This window comes from Urocitellus parryii, chromosome X (genome assembly GCF_045843805.1).
Source record: "Urocitellus parryii isolate mUroPar1 chromosome X, mUroPar1.hap1, whole genome shotgun sequence".
NCBI classification, from domain to species: Eukaryota; Metazoa; Chordata; class Mammalia; order Rodentia; family Sciuridae; genus Urocitellus; species Urocitellus parryii.
This window is the reverse complement of record NC_135547.1, coordinates 41,867,294-41,875,438: the sequence shown is the minus strand read 5'-3', so window position 1 is coordinate 41,875,438 and position 8,145 is coordinate 41,867,294. Positions and strand designations below refer to the sequence as shown.

Below are 8,145 nucleotides of genomic sequence, written 5' to 3'. Positions count from 1 at the left end.
ATGCAGGTAAAATGGTTGGTGACTAGAGTCTTAAACTAATCAGTATAGTGCAGTAATCCCCTGATAGGGATTAACTGAGTGGTAAATATAGGCAGGTAGGGTGTTGCTAGAGGTTTTGTTTCTGGTATGCAGAGTCTCTCTGCTTCCTGGTGTGATGTTCTGAGCTGCTTTCCTCTGCCAGTGATGTTCTTCATCACCTCTGAGAAACCAGAGAAACAGAGTTGGTAATCTATAGACTGAGACCTCTGAAACTATGAGCACCAAACAAACTTTTCCTCTTCTAAAATTCTTCTTGTCAGGTCTTTGGTCACGGCAGTGAAAAAGCTGACTAAAATGATACCTTTTTCTCCCTTTTCAATACTGTTTGCTATTCATGGTCCTTGTATTTAGGATCAGATTTTCCCATTTTGGGAAAAAAAAGGTAGTTGGAAACTTGGTAGTGATAGTACTAAATCTTATAGACAATTTTGGAAGCATTGTTTGTTAATAATATTAGGTCTTTTGATCCATGATACCTTTCCATTCATTTAGGGCTTCTTTAATATCTTTCAACAGAGTTCTGTACTTTTCAGTATATAAGTTTCATAATTTCTTGGTTCAGAAAGTCTAATAGTTTTTAGTTTTCAGGATTTTTGTATACAATATCATGATACATGCACTTAGAGATAGTTGTACTCCTTCTTTTCCAATATAAATGTCCTTAATCTCTTTTTATTCTCATATATTTGTCCTGTCTAGAATATCCAGTATATATTGAATAGAAGTATTAAGAGCAACACTGACCTTAGGAAGGAGACTTCAGTATTTGGCCATTGAATATGATGTAAGCTATTGGGTTTTCAAAGATGCCTTTCATTAGGTTGAGGAAATTTCCACTATTCTTAATCTGTTGTGTGTTTTTGTCATAAAATGGATTGGATTATGTCAAATGCTTCCTCTGTGTCTACTGAAATGATCATGTTGGTTTTTTTGTTCTTATATTAACATGGTATATTACATTGATTGGGATTCATATGTTGAACTAACCTTGCATACCTGCTTGATTGTGGTATATAATCCTTCTATTAAGTACTGGGTTTTGTTTGATAGCATATCATTAAGTATTTTTGCATCTATATTCAGAAGGGATACTGGTATGTAGTTTTCCTGTAATGTCATTTTCTGGCTATGGTATTAGGGTAATGCTAGTCTCATAGAATAGTGATGAAGTGCTCTTTCCTCTTCTATTTTTTTGGAAGATTTTGTGAAAGATTGGTACAGTTATTTTTAAAATTTTTGATTCATCAATGAAGTCATATGGTTGTGTTTCCCAGCTTTTCTTTGTCTGAAGATTTGTTATTACTTAATTTAATCTCTTTACTTGTTTCACATCTACTCATATTACCTATTGCTTCCTCAGTTAGTTTTGGTAGTTTATGTTTCCAAAAATCTGCCCATTTCATCTAGGTTATACAGTTTGTTAGCCTACACTTTTTCATAGTATTATTTTATAATACTTTTTATTTCTATAAAGTCATTCTTTATTTTTTCTTCTTATGCTTTATTTGGGTTCATTTTACTCTTAATTTTGTGGTCTTTAAGATGAAAGATAACACTATCGATTTGATTTTTTCTTTTAAAATATAAATTCTATACATTTTCCTCTAAACATAATTTTTTTTTACTGTATCCCGTAAGTATGGATATGTTGATATTGGTATCATTCATCTAAAATTATTTCCATTTTTCTTATGATTTCTTTGTCAATCCATTTGTCCTTAGGAATGTGTTGTTTAGTTTCCACATATTTGTGATTTTCCAAATTTTGTTCTATTACTGAGGTCGTTTCATTCCATTGTGGTAGGAGAACATACTTTATATAATTTCAAGACTTTTAAATTTACTTAGGCTTGTTTTATGGTCAAACATATGGACTGTGCTTCAGAATGTTCCATGTGTGCTTGAGAAGAATGTGTATTCTGCTGTTGTTTCATGAAATGTTCTATAGATGCCTCTCAGGTCTAGTTGGTTAAGTGCCTTATATTTCCTTGTTGATCTTCTGACTACCTGTTCAATCCATTATTGAAAGTAAGGTATTAAAGTCTTCAACTGTTATTGCTAAATTGCCTTTTTGTCCCTTCAATTCTGTCAGTTTTTCCTCCAAGTGTTGTTAGTCTCCATTCTTAGGTATATATATGTTTATAATTGTTATATCTTCTTGATGTATGAACATTTTATCATTATAGACTATCCTTTTTGCTTCTAGTAATAAGTGTTGCCTTGAAGTGTATATTGTCATAAATTGTTATGTCTACCCCCACTGTTACATAGAATATCTTTTTTTATATTTTACTTTCAATACTCGTGTCTTTGAATATAAAATTAGTATTTTATAAATCAGCATGTAATTAGATAATGGGCTTAAAAAATTACCCTACTCATCTCTCACTTTTAATTGTAGAGCTTAAATTCCTTTATTTAATGTAACTGGTGATTATATTAACAAGGGACTGACTTCTGCCATTTTGCTATTTGCTTCTTATTATGTCTTATATGTTTTCTGTTTTTCAATTCTTCCTTTATCACAGCTTTGTTAAAAGTGTATCTTCTAGTGTACTATTTTAATTACCTTGTTTTTATTTTTACTATAAATACTTTAAAGTTAATTTCTTAGTAGTTACCATGTGGATTACAATTAACAATTTATAAAAATGCAGTTCACATTAATAACTTATTTTCAAGACTATAAAAACTTGGATTCGTTATCATTTTGTTTCTCCTTTTATGCTATTATCATTTATATGAGTATTAGTATCTTGATATATTGTGAGTCTATTGACCTAGATTTATAATTATTGCTTTGTGCAATAATAATTATTACTATTTTTAATTTCATATTTTTTATTTCTTAGTTGCAGTTGACACAATATCTTTAATTTATTTATTTGTTTTTATGTGGTGCTGAGGATCAAACCCAGGGTCTTGCATATGCTAGGTGAGTGCTCTGCTGCTGAGCCAAAACCCCCCTGGCCCATGTGCAGTTGTGTTTTAATTTTTTTTTTTTTTTTTTTTTGTGTGTGTGTGTGGTGCTGGGGATTGAACCCAGGGTCTTGTGCATGCAAGGCAAGCACTCTACAATTGAGCTAAAGCCCCTGCCCTAAATTGTATTTTTTAAAAATAGTTTAAAAAATAATTTTTCATAGTGTCTTTTATATTTATTATGTAGTTTGTTTTACCACTATGCTTTTTCAAAAAAATTGTTCTTAAATTTACAATAGACTCCAAGACAACACTTCATTCTAGCTATAGGTGACAAAAGATGTTACAGCAGGGATCCTGGTGTTTTAATAGGAATGGAATCAAAGTCACCCTCATCTCAGGCACAAGGAACAGCTTCCTTTTTGCCAGATTTCTTAATTCCACCTGTGGCCAGGGGGCCCTTCTGTGTAGCCTTTTCTTTTAGCTCCTCAAGTTTCTTCTGTTCCTCTGTTTCTGCTTAAAAGCCTCATCTTCCTCATCCATATCTCTGGCCTGCTTCTTGAGCTGTTTCAGGGATTTTTTCTTGCCACCTTTGAGGTCGAATATTTTACCATTTTTTTTTAAATTTCATGTGGATTTCAGTTACTCTCTACTGTCTTTTCATTTCAGTCCAAAGAATTCCTGTTGAAAGACCTGTGATGACTCAACTCTCTCAGTTTCTATTTATTTGGCAATGTCTTGAGTAATACTTTTGCTGGAGATGGAATTCTTGGTTGACATATTTTTTCCTTTAGCTCTTTGAATATGTCAGTCCACTGTCTTTCGGCCTCCATGGTTTTTGATGAAAAATGAACCATTAATCTCACTGATGAATGTTTGTACATGATGAGTTACTTATGTCTTGCTAATCTAAAGATTCTTTGCTCTTCACATTTAATAGTTTGATTATAACGTGTTTAGATGTGTGTCTCTGAGTTTATCCACTCCTGGGTTTTGCTAAACTTCTTAAGTGAGTTTTTCAGCATATTTGGGGAATTTTCAGTCACTAGTTTTCCAAATATTTGTTTTTATCTTTTGTCTTTGTACTCTCTTTCTGGGACTTCTCCTGCGCATATTTTGATGTTTTTGATGGTTTCCCATATTTCTCTGAGATTCCATTGATTTTTAAAAACAATTTTTTCTCTTTCTAAATCTAGATAATCTCAATTGATCTGTCTTCAAGCTTACCAGTTGTTTCTTTTGCATGCTTAAATCTGCCTTTGAGATCTATGGTCATTTTTTTTTTTTTGTACTGGGGATTGAACCCAGGGGTGATTAACCACCGAACCATATCTCTAGCCATTTTTTTTCTATTTTATTTAAATACAAGGCCTTGATAAGTTGCTGTGATTGGCTTTGAACTTGCAATCCTCTTGTCTCAGCCTCCCTGTATTGATTTTTCTTTTCTAATTATTGTTCTTTTCAAATCCAGAGTTTCTATGCTGTTCCTTTAAATACTTTCTATTTATTGATATTTTTGGCACAGTACCATTTTCATGTTTTCCTTTAGTTCTTTAGACATGGTTTCCATTAACTATTTGGAAATATTTAAAATAGTTTTTTTAAAGTCCTTATCTAGTAAGCCCAACATCTGGGCTTCCTCTGGAATAATTTTTATTGATTTTTTTCTTGTTGTTCATTGTGTATGGGATATGCTTTCTTATTTCTTTGTTTCATAATTTTTTTTTTTGGCAAAAGCTACACATTGCATTGTGTCAACTTTGGGAATCAGATATTCTACCCTCCCCTGGATTTGTTGTTCCTTTGACTTGTGTCTTTTCTGAACTACTTATGTAGTATCTATATTCACTCTAACATGTGACTACTGAAGCTTCCAATCCATTAACTTAGTAGTCAGCTAATGATTGGACAGAGATTTCGTTAAATGCCTGCAACCAAAAAAATCTTCTAGTATTTGTACAGAAATTCTTTGTGTATGCTGTGACTTTGCATAGCCTCAAGGTCAACCATATGTAAGAGCATAGGACTTTCTCAGGTAGCTCCTGGGCATGCACACAGCCCTGGGTATTGTGTTCATGGTCTTCTAGATGCTGAAGTCTATGTTGAAGCTAATTAAAGACTTAATGTAGGGCTGGGGTTGTGGCCCAGCGGTAGAGTACTTGCCTCGCAAGCACAAGGCCCTGGATTTGAGCCCCAGCACCAAAAAAAAAAAAAAAAAAAAAAAAGCAGTAATTTGCCTTAAAAAAAAAGCTAACTTCTCAGCATTTCTTCCCAAGATTTTTGTTTGTTCTACTGTCTGTTTCAATTATTTTCCATTGCTCCAAGAAGTGGTGACTAAAACATTTGCCTATAATTGTCTTTGACAAATTCGTTCTAGTGATTTTAGCACTGGGTTAATTCTAACAGATAAAATAAAGGAAAGTCTGTTGAATGGGTCTTACAGAGAATCACTAGACAGGTAAAATCAGGATAATTCTTTGTGTATGCAGTCTATTCTGCTTTCTTGTATACCCAGAATAGAGACTGTTATGTTCAAGTCTAATCTGGCTGAAAGGCGGAAGATGGAACTAGAATATGTTAAAACACCAGGAGCTTGCTGTTCTTACTCAAGATTCAGCTGTAGTTGTTGAAAAATGATTTTCATATCACTGAAGGTATTTTATTAGATCCCATATTTCCTTAAAAGTTAATTCTACCAGTTTTTTTTTTCTGTTTTTAAAAATGGAGACACAAAAATTTCAGAGTGTCATCCCCTCCCCCTGACTTCTTTCATTAAGTGTTAAATAGAAATAGTCCACATATACCTGGGGAAGATTTTTTTTAGTTGTTTATGGAACTTTATTATTTATTTATTTATTTATTTATTGTGCTGAGGATCAAACCCAGTGCCTCACACATGGCAGGCAAGCGCTCCACACTGAACCACAGCCCTAGCCCCTGGGGAAGATTTGATTACTGGACAAGTCTAAGAAATAAAGTTCTTTTGTCTTCAGGATGCAGATGCCCCAGGTATCATACCCATTTTTACTGAGGACACATCATCATGTCAGATGTGCAAAGCCACACAGCAACTCTGTAGACATGACAGGGTATATATTCTAGACCCACCCATATTACCATTCATGTTTATTCTGTGCTTAATTATTACATTTTTCTCCATTTTTTTCCTTCCTGGGATGTTTTGACATGACTGAACTAGTCTCATTTTCCTATCACACTAACTTTTGCCAATTTCCAAGCCTCTGAGCCTTTCTATTTGGAATTTTTCTCACCTTGCCTTCCCTCTTCCTCATTAAATTAACCTTTCTTCATCCTGATATTTTTAGTTTAAATACCACTGCCTCTGTGAAGCATTCTGTGATCTCAACATAATCAAGCCCTCTTCTACATGTTCCCATAGCATCTGCAAATGTGCTCAAGTGGACACTGGGACTATATACACAGTTCTCTTTTCTACTAATATCTTGGGGACAGCTGTACATTGGTTAGATATAGTTGGACACTTAGAGTCTATGTTCCAGGAGATGGAACTAGATCAATGTTGCTCCCCATTTACATAGAGCAAGTGACAGAGCAATGTTGCCAAAAGAGCCCAAGTTTTGACACCATTTATTATGAACATAATGTAAGTTTTCCTTGGAGTTGCTGGTAATGCCAGTTTCTCAAGTACCAAAAGGCCTTGGAAGAAGTTAAGATCAGGTGTAGTCCCTTTCAGTGAGGGGAGATGAATCCCATATAGCTCATCTATAGGCAATCCTAAGAAGATTCCCAGTGCCTTTATTCTCATCACTATTTTAGTAATTATCATGCTGCATTAAAACTAGGTGCATACTTTGTCTCTCCAAATAGTCTTAATGACTTGTGAGCCAGGAATTCTGTTTCATTGACCATTACATCTCTATCACCTAGCCAGGTTTTAGATACTTCAGTTCCTTTGAATGAATCGCATGCCCTCTGAAATTGTACTTGGAACAAGCTGTTTAACTTACTTAGCAGGACTCTCCAATTTGTATGTATGATTAACATTTGAGCCTTTAAAGGAATACCCTGGTAGTTGAAAAACTTCTCTAAAAACTAGATGAGAAAATCTAAATGCTGGCAGAACTCTTCGGTATTATCAGGGTGGAGACTCACAGTCTCTTGATTCCTTAATTTTCATGCATGACTGTATCCATCATGCTCCACTGGCTTTAGTCATGATCACAGAGAAAGGGGAAAACACTTATATTAGAACTCAAAATCATATAAGAAGGCTTACCAACTTTAAGGATAATCTCTAAAAGCATAAAGATAACATAAATCATTGGTCTGAGCAATGCAACAAAATCTTTCTTGTGACTAATTTTTTTTAAAAAAATTCTAAACATTTTTGTAACATGTTGCTGTTTTTCTAGATGTTGTTTGATAAATTATAAAGCCATAGCAACAGAGGAACTGTTTATTTTAGTGTAGCTCACAGTTCTGAGTTTTCCCTCTTTTATTACTGTAAAAGCTCTAGTCTGGTCTATTTTTCCTTCCTTTTGGGTCGAACAACATACAACTGTACAATCTGACTCCCATAGAAATTTCTCCTGATCCTGCTGTAAACCCAAGACTCCCCTGTGGTGGTAACAGACAATTCAAGGGCTAATTTTGATGAAGGAGGGAGCCTAGATCAACAGTAACACTTGGATTTTAATAAATTTCAGTGAGCAGTAGTACGAAATAGCTAAACAGAAAGTAGGTATGTGAATATTAAGACTCATCTGAAAGGACTATTCCATTTGCAAACTGGCTAGTGAGACTGACCCTACTTTATATAAATTCAGGGCTTCAGAAAGACAAGATTGATTTTTTTGACTTGATAAAAGTCATTAGATATATTTAAAATTATGTTTAGTATGAAGAAATGCTAGGTAAAAATTAACAAAATAAACTTCAGTTGAATTTAAAATTTTTTTTAAAAAAGATATTGCTCCATGAACTCAATTTATGAACTTAAAACTCAATTAAATTAATTTCATTGTATTTGTGATTTGATAAATCTGTTGTCTTCACTTGGAGAGGGTTTGTCTTCACCTGTCAGATGGACTCTAAGGTGACTGATTTCTACCATGTGTACTTTAATATGAACTTATCAGTTGACTTACATCTTCTAAATATTTTATTTTGGAAACATGTTACTCAGTGTAAATGTGTGGATGAGAT

General features: G+C 33.7%; 1 pseudogene; it reads right to left on the bottom strand.

Moving 5' to 3' along the window:
• Positions 1-3,355: 3,355 nt before the first annotated feature.
• Positions 3,356-3,573, bottom strand: LOC113192498 (translation machinery-associated protein 7 pseudogene; annotated as a pseudogene).
• Between the last annotated feature and the right edge of the window lie 4,572 nt (positions 3,574-8,145).